The sequence below is a fragment of the Molothrus ater genome, chromosome 1, assembly GCF_012460135.2.
Source record: "Molothrus ater isolate BHLD 08-10-18 breed brown headed cowbird chromosome 1, BPBGC_Mater_1.1, whole genome shotgun sequence".
In the NCBI taxonomy this organism is placed as follows: Eukaryota; Metazoa; Chordata; class Aves; order Passeriformes; family Icteridae; genus Molothrus; species Molothrus ater.
Genome location: NC_050478.2, coordinates 100,483,828 through 100,492,236, shown reverse-complemented (window position 1 = coordinate 100,492,236; position 8,409 = coordinate 100,483,828).

Sequence of the window (8,409 nt, the reverse complement as noted above, 5' to 3'; positions counted from 1 at the left end):
AAAGTACCCCAGTGAACAACAAAGGGATTATTCTCGAGGCACACCATTTTCCCAAGCCAATTCAGTCCCTGGCCACCATGAGTGGCTGACTTCAGGCACCAACGGGGGTGGCAGGGGGCAAGCAGGACAGCTCCCTTCACAGATGGTGTCACAGTATCCCCATTCAGAGTTTGCATCAAATTGCAACCTTTAATTTATTTGACTGCAATGAACTGTATGGAACTTGTCTTCTCTTCCTTATTTCTTGGTAGCCAAGTGAAACTTTGCTCAGCATGTGCCCAGCAGCTCGTCCTGTGAGTGCAAGCATTCATAGTGCAGCACATTAGCCAAAAAGTTAAATCCCCCAAAACGCTCCAACACGTGGACTCTTTCCTGCCAGCTGTGGTAAAATGCTTTAACTGTTTCCCAGTGCATACATTATGGAGTACATAATGTATCCAAGATGGATGAAGATTTTCTCCCTGAACACCAGCACAACAAAATGCCTGTGCTCTGAAAAGTGAGTGCTTCCTCTGTAAGCAAATGGTTCTCAGCTTCCCAGAGCTGTTCCAGTTCATGCTGCATCACTCACCAGCTCACTGGCAGAGAACAACCTCCAGTCTGCTGGTGTGATCTCAAAGGGTGCTTTCTGGTAGAATAAAACTTGAAAATAGCTGTAAACTCCAGGAAAATGGTCAGTGGCTGATCCCTCTGCAGTGTGTGCCTTGTTGAGCTTGTCAGATTTTGCAGAACAAGTCCTGGAACGTTTCAGGTGCTGAAGGACTGATATTTTCCCCTTGATTGTACTAGTTAATCTCCCAGCATTGAAGAAAATATGCATGTATTGGAACACTTACCTAGGGGCCCACAGGCAGCATTCTCCATGCTTCATCTAGAATTTGGTTCCTGTTGGCCTCTGCTCTGATTAAAGGAGTAAAAATATCACTTACCAGTAGCCATTCTGGTGTCAGAATTAGAGTTTTGCTGTTCCCCATGCAGGGCTGGATCTGTTCACTGCATAGGAGATGTGCAAGGGGAATCTCTGAATAATGAAATAAGACTTAAGCCACTATATCAAATTAACACAGACCACACCTTTTTCCTGGTACCTTCCTAGAGCTGCCAAGACTCTTTAAATTTTTATTTTTTTAATGCTAGTAGGGAAGCTGTCTACAAATGTGCTCTGCTTCAGGACTGTATTGTCAAGACTGAAAATGCAGAGAAGTCAAAATTATTGTTCCTCCAGCAGTTTCATTTTACAGCACGTCAAAGTTAAGTCTTTCATAAAACATCTCCCCAACTCTAAGGAGTGCAACAAGTCATTCACCAGCAGTGGAAGTAGGAATTTCCATTTTCTTTTAATCTATCCACAGGCATGACAATAGCACTATAGGATGCTGCATTTAATATGCATACTGTGTTCACCCAGCAGAAGAACTAATTCTATTCCAAAGAGGAATGACTGTTGACACTAACTCTGGATTTCCATGGGGTTTGCTCCTGAAGTTTTAATTTTAAAATGCATGACAATGGTGGGTTTGTACTTCTGTCCTTTTCGTCCCATTATATTTGTACAGTGATTTTTAGAGTAAAATGGACATAAGTGTGACCTTTCTTGTCAGAGAACAGGAAGGTGCATGTTTCACAACATGAAGAAGCTGAATTCCTTTATCAGCATAGTGAATGTTACTATTTCAATGACCAAAAAAAAATCACGTGCAATTTCCCTTGTGTACAGCAGTGAAGTCCATGCATATCCACAAAGGTACCACAGTGCAGCCTGGTAACAAGGCAGCCAGAGAGACCCACTTCATACAGGTGGTGTGGGAATTGGTCAATGATCAGAAGGCTCTTTAATTGCAGTCACCTCTATGCAATTACTGAAATCCATTATATCATACTGAATACTTCAGTACATACCCTTATAAACAGCATTTATACATTTTTCATCCTCTGCTGCCTTTTATGCACACTGCTACTTCATGCTGCCTACTGCACTATGCTTCTTCAGTTAGCTACTGACTTTTAGTTTTACTAAAAACTAGTATTTTTTTAGTGGATGCTCAGGGTTTTTATAATATTGCCATTCAAACTATTTTTTCCCAATTCACTGAAACAAAAGGATTCAAAACCGAGGTCTGAGACTTCCTGCCAACACTTACCAGGATGAATTGGATAAATTGGTGGAGTTGTACCTGTTTTCAGGAGAAATAAAATAGCCAACATTTTCTCATGCAGGCAGAATTTTCTGTCTGGTCACAGAGGGGGAAAGCCCCCTTTCATTCAGCAATGCCTGATTTGCAACATGGAACATTAATCAGCTCCAAACAGGAGTGTTTTCCTCCTCCAAACACTTAATATCAAAATCAGTGCTAATGGATATGTGACAATACAATTTGCAAAAAAATACTATTCATATACTTAATACAGTCTTATATTTCAATATTAATTTAATGCTGGAACAAAACTATTTTATTTATATATGCATATAAAGGTATAGATATGATAGATAAAAATTGAGTCTGGAATAAGTTTTTTTATACAAATTATTAATACAAAGGCTCACAAAAATTGTCTTAAAATTTCTCAGTGTTTGTGTCTCAGCCACCTGTCACAATCAAATTCAAAGTGGTAATCTGTGGAAAGAAAAGCATTTATTCAGAGATGTTTCTAAGATAAACAATTTTGCAGACACATTCTTTGCACAGAAAAGATTATGTTAGGTATTAAAGAGGTCAGTAGGGAAGGGATAATCTTTATCACATTAAGCTGGAAACCTCTTAAAGTGTGAAAGGTCTGTGTCCTTCAGGAGTGCTTTTCTTTCAGCCAAAAATACGCAATGGTGGTATTTGAATTTGAAGATACTTGATAAAGCAAAACTGTATATGAAAGTGCACTGTTGCTGTATGAGGGATGCAGCAGGACTTGGAAACACTGTGACATTAGTGGTCACTTACAGGACCCAGAATTGGCTGTATTCATGGTGAAAATACTGGTTTATTCTATATATAAACACATACATCCATCAGGTGATGCACAGCCAGGATTTCTGGAGACACCAAGTGATTCTAAAGTCCTGCTTTAGGTGGTCAGCATGCCTCAGGGCCACACTTAACATTTGAGACAGCAAATGTTTTAAGAACTCTTTTAATGTAAAATACAGTCATTATTATACACATATGTAGAAATTTAGAAATGTGATGTTGGTTTGTCCCTGCTCTGCACCTGGTGTTTACTATTTGTAAAATGGACAAAACATGCAAAGTTAACAGAATATTAATACTTCACATTCACTTTTCAAACATAGAAATAAATATACAAGGGCTCACCAGTTTCCAAAGTTTAGGAGAAAAGCACTGGAGATTTTTTTCAGATGCACTCCATCCCTGCACTATTTAATCTATACATAAAAGAGCAGTGGGTGGATGAATTAGTCTTACAAGATGCAACTTGACTTCAAAAGAGATTAAGGCTACTTAATTACACCAGGATATCCCCCACTGATTTGCTAAGTCTGTAGTAAATCTGAACCTAAGTGTACATCTGGAAATGGACAACAAAACATAAAAGTCATTATAATTCATGTAGACCTCCTAATAATTAATATACAATTTTCTTATCTAAGACATCCTTCTGTAATTATTATATTGGAAGCTAAGAATAATTACTTTTAAATGTTTTATACAGGCAAGGGAAAGATGGATTTTACAACTAATAAACTACTCTAAATCAAGAAATCAAAGACCTTAATAATTCATCATATTAGCATGTGCAATTTCAAAGAATTCTCTCCACCCACTGATATCAGCTGAATTTAAGCTCATCATCATACAGAGATTTCATCATGGAAGTATAATTCAGAAAAGCAAAAATATCCATGCTGCAGTCTTGTTTATTTTTTGCAACATGATGCTTTGTTCTTTGGAAACTATCATTTCATCCTGTATCTTATACAAGTTAAAGAGTTTCTGGTTATCTTTTAATGAATGCTACAAATCAATGATCACAGAAATCATTACACCAGTGTGCATGTTAGAAACATTCTCAAGTGAAGCTTTCATTTTTAGAAAAACAAAACATGCATTAGCAATATTACCATAGTGATAAAGAAAGAAAGAAAGAAAATCTGTGTTGTTCTCTGTGTAAATAACTTTCACACTGGACACACCTCTCAGTCTAAACAGATTCTGTGTGCATGTGAGCTCAAATGAAGCTATTTCTGCTCTGAGTCTGCCAGTTCCTGAAGAGACTGAGAAGGAGTAACTCCAGGAGGCAGAGTAGTCAAACTTCACACCCAAAAAGGATGCTCAGATGATATAAACACAAAATGACTCATGCTAGCCATAGAAGAGTAGAATTTCATTAAAACCTGCACATTTTGCACAGTTCCTCCCTTCTCCCCACTGACGCAAGTGCAAAACCCAGAGTTTCATTATGGTTATGCCTCCTTTGAATTCCACTTCCCCTTTATTTCTTTAAGTCAGGCAGTTTATCTTATTAGCTAGCCTCACAAATTCACTGTCAGGACTTTGAGTTCACTCCCAGGGGTTTAGCTGGCCACATCCAAGGCAAAGGTGATTTGATCTGTTTTGAAGAAAGGTCTGGAAAAAGCTCCAATGAGGCTTCTCCCCATGGGAGCTGCTTGAAAGCTGAAGCTCTCCCTCTCAAGCCAGGCACTGCAGGTCCAGGGAACCTGATGGAGAGCACCTACAAGTGCAGTGGGAACTGGCTGATGTCAGTCTGATGCCACTTTTGATTGTCTTTGAAATGTTGTGATCTAGGGACATTCTTAAGCATTGGGAAAAGGCAAATGTCACTCCTGACTTCAAGGAGGACAAGAAGAAGGGCCCTGGGAACAACAGGCCAGCCAACCTCACCTCAGTCCCTGGGAAGATTTCCAGAGTAAAAACTGCTGAAAACCATTTCAAAGCACATTAAGGACAAAGAGGTGGCTGGGAATAGTCAGCATGGATTTATGAAAGGAAAATCATGCTTGACTGATCCAATGGCCTTCTGTGGTGTGTTCTGTGCTTGGGATTGCCCCAACACACATGCAGAACCTTGCAGAGAAATAATACATTGCCGAGCAGAGTGTCACAGAACAGCATAGGTAAGACTGAAAGGTCAGGGCTGAATTTTGAAAAAGGTGGTAATTTCTTTCTGAATCTCATGAAAACATTGAAACATCTTCAACATAAGCACTGTAAGTACATTTAATCTATCTCTATCCTAAGCTATGGAAATGGCCAGTACTATTGAACTGTGGCTAACATATTGTTTTTGCCCTTTCCTTACACACTGAAATCTCTCCACAGCCCACTCATCCAGTGCAAGCCAGGTTCTCTTTCTCAAAACCTTACTCAGATTCACCATTCTCATAAAAGCTATTAAATATGCTTTCACACAAGATCCTCTCACCTGCTTATGACAGACAACTGCTCCCCACCATTAAAACAAGAAGGCAACTGAAATACTGGGAAAGCACATTCCTCTTGTTGAAATCACATTGTATTGTTTATCTAATAAACTATCATTTCAAATAAGGGTATCTTTTTATATATTCATGAAGCTATTTTCAGACACCATCTGATCTGTATCCCTGTCAGAGAACCACTGGTACAGTCCTCAGCCTGACACTACGAGGCAATCAGGAACCAGTCTACCCCCACTGAATGAAACTGAAAGATTCTCACTTACTGCAAACAAATAGGTAAGATCCTGTGCCCCAGTGCTTCCATTCAGTGACATCATACCTTGAAAATAGGAACTTTAAAAAGAAAAAAAAAAAATCCAAACCCTCAAACAGAAATAAAATGCTTGATGCCATACCCGAAAACCTGCATATCTAGCAAAGCTGACATGGCTTTTGTTGAAAAGACCAGACATTTGTCTAGCAGCAGACTGTTATCATTGCCAGCTTCCTTCAAGCAAGAGCCTCTCACTGATTATCTTTCCTCTGACCACTATCATTCCTACTGACAAATTATTGGCCTTTATCATCTTCCTGTTGGCTTGAAAAAATAAAACAGTTTGTTTTGAACAGTTTCCGTTCCGTGCATCCATCAAGATCCAGAGCTCACTCAACACAGAGCCACCTGCTGACAGCCAAGTATATTCACACATTAAGTTTGAAGTATCTCTTTTTCTGGGAAAACAACATTTCTTGACACTTTTTTTTCTCTTTATCAAAGGGCTTTGAGGGACAGAAGTTAAAAAGCAGGTCATTAAAAACAAACATAACTATGCAGAAACCCTGTTGAATTTTTAAACATTTGTAAATCTGCACGGATTGGAGAGCGATGTTTGTTTCTGCTTGGAGCTGTATGAAAAAATGAGAGAGGTGCATACAAAGACAGTTCTGTCTCTGTTTCTTTCCTTCTCAGAGCTGTATGGAAGAAGTCTGCCAAAACCTGATGCAATTATTGGTCCAGCAGCATTTGATCCCTTTCTGTTCCAGTCATCCTGAAATGTCTCTGGTGGCTGCATCAAGCTCTCATCTTCCCTCACCACCTTGCAGCTCAGGGTCTGTGGAGCTGTAACTTGCCCCAAATAGGGTCCTTCCCATACACAAAAAAAAAAAACAACCCTTCTTGGAGACTGACTCAGGCAGCCCGGCTTGCCAACAGAGGGCAGCTCTAGGCTGGGATGGGTTTCTGTTCCCAGGATCCACTCATCCTGATGCCTCCTGGATGCTCGCTGCCACACCGGAGCTCCCCCATCTGTCCCAGTCAGTCAGCCAGAGAGAGAAACAGGCCGACCCCGCACCTCTGGCATTGCTGATGTGCTGCAATATGGAAGCACAAGAGGAGCCCTCAAAGCCTTGCCCTACATCTCCCCTCGAGCTCTGAGAGAGGAGAACGTTGCTGATGGTGCATCTCTTTGGTTAAGGCTTGTCAAGCAACACATGGTCACTGCACATTTAATGCTTCTCCTCTTGTAAGAGAATGTATGTCGAAGGGAAGGACTAAACACAGCATCTGAGACAGGGAGGATTCATTATGAACGATTGTGGGTCTACATGTACCCACTGTAAAGAGCAAAATGCACTTTTGGCACTGACAGGGAGAGCCAGCAGCACAGAAAGGCATGTGCCATGCAGAAAAGCCAATTAGATATCAATATAGTTCATATGTGGCAACAGGGTAAAGTGCTTCAGTTATATTTGTGGAAATAACATGAAATACAACCAATCTCCACAAGGTTGTGCCAGGGACAGCAATGAGTTTCAGAACAAAATGTCAGATTGGCCTGATAAAGTGTTTCTAAATGGAGAAACAAGTAGGCAGTGTCTGGCAGACCTCAGCAGAAAGGGACAAAGTCTTCACAAGGCACCTGCAGCCAAGAGCCCTTAGAATCCACTCTGAGCACATCCAAGCTCCCAGGTCTGTCCCAAACATAGCTTGCTCCAAGGACCTCTTCCAGGGGATGCAGCTCGGAAGGCAGAGAGAGCACATCTCTACATCTTCATCTGTATCCCTCCCCTCTACACTTTCCCTAAAAATTGAACTTAACTGGAATAAAACTCAGAGTTGAAACAGGCTGAACTTTTACCTTGGATATGCTAATGGCAGTGTATTGTGCATACAATCTCTCCCCTGATCTCTCCCCCAGTAGTTCCCAAGAGTGACTACATCAGCATTACTTTCTTCTTTTTTTATAAACAAACAAAAAAAAAGCCCAACCCCAAAATATTCAAAAATTATGATTAGGCCAAAGTTAAGCTGAGAAAACTGTTGAGACAGAGGCCTTGGCCAAGTGCCCACCAAAATCAATAGGAGTCTTTCTATTTACTTAATGGGCTTTGGCTGAGCTCTGAGTGAAGGGGGTGGGAAGGTGGTAGAATCTGTGCTGATTATCCACTAACAAAGATGTGTTTGATATAATCTGCTGCCATCTGTCTTTGTTTTGCTAAACCGCTCAGCTGGGCCTAAACAGAAAACACATCAGCTGAATGAAGAATTAATTTTTGAAAGTGATCCCTTTGCATTTCTCACCTTCTGCAAGATTTATCCCCGCTGACCATGTGGGAGATTTCCCTGCATGATTACAGCAAACCACCATGGCACTGAGCCTATGGCTGTCACATACATGTGTGTGTCAGGCAAGCTATAACAAAAGTAGATTTATTCCATCTCAAAGAGCTGCTGTAAGATTCCTGTTGTGTCTGCTAGGAGGAATGGTTCAACAGTGACCACGAGATAAGGCTGGCAGCCCTGTCACCTCCTCAACGTGTTCCAAAGTGATGAACAGCTTCATTTCTCAGGAACCACCCAGACTTACTGTCAGTGCTCTAGCTTCACCATAAGTGGAAGGGTGTAGTAACTTCATGCTCCAAGGTGCTGTGACCCACAGTAATTGGGTTTGTTGGACAGATCATCTGGTGGCCAGAATTAAACCAAACAGAGCCAATTTGTGTGGGCTGGGGCTGCT